A 2,500-nucleotide genomic window follows, 5' to 3' on the forward strand; every position below is an offset into this window, starting at 1 on the left:
CTACGGTAGAACTCGTTCAGGTCGTTGGCTAGGCGGGAGTCGTTAGTGGTGTGGGGCGCTCTGGGTTTGTAGTTGGTGATGTGCCTGAGCCCTTTGGCAGACAGAAGCAGCGTCGTTAGTAGAGAACTGGTGTTTTAGTGTCTCTGAGTACAGTCGTTTAGCCTCTCTCACCGCTTTGCTAAACCTGTTCTTCGACTCCTTGAATCTGTCTCTATCCCCACTCCTAAACGCTTCCTCCTTCTCCAACCTCAACCTTTTGAGCTTTGCTGAGAACCAGGGCTTGTTGTTGTTAAAGTTCACCCTGGTACGTGTTGGGATACAGCAGTCCTCACAGAAGCTGATGTACACAGCCTCTGTGAGTTCATCCAGACTATTGGTAGCAGTCGTGAACATATCCCAGTCAGTACAGTCTAAGCACGCCCGCAAATCTTCCACAGCCTCACTGGTCCACTGTTTAGATGTCCTCACAGCAGGTTTACAGAGTTTTAGTTGCTGCCTGTATGCACGAATCAGGTGGACCAAGGGAGTTCTGTGCGAGCCGAACAGCCCCGTGACCCACAAGAGAAACATCCCCGCCAAATTCGAGCGTTTGACGGGGTCTATCCGTGAAAAAATATTCACGTTTTTGAGTGCACATGCATTTCTGCTGCAAATGCCTCTGGAAGTTTCATGCCGTTCGTATGCCAATTGTGGCAACACGAAAATGACCCGTTTTCCCATTCCGAGGGATTTCTGTGCGACCCTAACAGCCCCGTGAGCCACAAGAGACACATCCCCGCCAATTTCTAGCGTTTCACGGGGTCTATCCGTGAAAAATATAGACGTTTTTGAGTGCACATGCATTTCTGCTGCAGATGCCTCTGGAAGTTTCATGCCGTTCGTACGCAATGTGGCAACACGAAAATGACCCCTTTTCCCATTCCGAGGGATTTCTGTGCGACCCTAACTAACAGCGCCCGTGAGCCACAAGAGAGACATCCCCGCCAATTTATAGCGTTTCACGGGGTCTATCCGTGAAAAATATAGACGTTTTTGAGTGCACATGCATTCCTGCTGCAAATGCCTCTGGAAGTTTCATGCCGTTCCTATGCAATGTGGCCACACAAAAATGACCCGTTTTCCCATTCCGAGGCATTTCTGTGCGACCCTAACAGCCCCGTGAGCCACAAGAGAGACATCCCCGCCAACTTCTAGCGTTTGACGGGGTCTATGCGTGAAAAATATTAAAATTTTTGAGTGCACGTGCCTTTCTGCTGCAAATGCCTCTGGAAGTTTCATGGCGTTCCTATGCAATGTGGCAACACGAAAATGACCCCTTTTCCCATTCCGAGGGAGTTCTGTGCCACCCTAACAGCCCCGTGAGCCACAAGAGACACATCCCCGCCAATTTCTAGCGTTTCACGGGGTCTATCCGTGAAACATATAGAAGTTTTTGAGTGCACATGCATTCCTGCTGCAAATGCCTCTGGAAGTTTCATGCGGTTCGTACGCAATGTGGCAACACGAAAATGACCCGTTTTCCCATTCCCAGGGATTTCTGTGCGACCCGAACAGCCCCGTGAGCCACAAGAGACACATCCCCGCCAATTTCTAGCGTTTCACGGGGTCTATCCGTGAAAAATATCAATTTTTTTTTGACTGCACATGCATTTCTGCTGCAAATGCCTCTGGAAGTTGCATGCGGTTCGCATGCAATGTGGCGACACGAAAATGACCCGTTTTCCCATTCCGAGGGATTTCTGTGCCACCCTAACAGCCCCGTGGGCCACAAGAGAGACATCCCCGCCAATTTCTAGCGTATCACGGGGTCTATCCGTGAGAAATATTCACTTTTTTGAGTGCACATGCATTCCTGCTGCAAATGCCTCTGGAAGTTTCATGCGGTTCGTATGCAATGTGGCGACACGAAAATGACCCGTTTTCCCATTCCGAGGGATTTCTGTGCCACCCTAACAGCCCCGTGAGCCACAAGAGAGACATCCCCGCCCACTTCTAGCGTTTCACGGGGTCTCTCCGTGAAAAATATCACATTTTTTGAGTGCACATGCATTCCTGCTGCAAATGCCTCTGGAAGTTTCATGCGGTTCGCATGCAATGTGGCGACACGAAAATGACCCGTTTTTTCCCATTCCGAGGGATTTCTGTGCCACCCTAACAGCCCCGTGAGCCACAAGAGACACATCCCCGCCAATTTCTAGCGTTTCACGGGGTCTATCCGTGAAAAATATTCAATTTTTTGACTGCACATGCATTTCTGCTGCAAATGCCTCTGGAAGTTTCATGCGGTTCGCATGCAATGTGGCGACACGAAAATGACCCGTTTTCCCATTCCGAGGGATTTCTGTGCCACCCTAACAGCCCCGTGAGCCACAAGAGAGACATCGCCGCCAATTTCTAGCGTTTCACGGGGTCTATCCGTGAAAAATATTCACTTTTTTGACTGCACATGCATTCCTGCTGCAAATGCCTCTGGAAGTTTCATGCCGTTCGCATGCAATGT

Source organism: Petromyzon marinus, unplaced genomic scaffold (assembly GCF_048934315.1).
Source record: "Petromyzon marinus isolate PM22_M1 ecotype Great Lakes invasive population unplaced genomic scaffold, UKy_Petmar_22M1.pri1.0 PM_G_Scaffold_8, whole genome shotgun sequence".
Taxonomy (NCBI): Eukaryota; Metazoa; Chordata; class Hyperoartia; order Petromyzontiformes; family Petromyzontidae; genus Petromyzon; species Petromyzon marinus.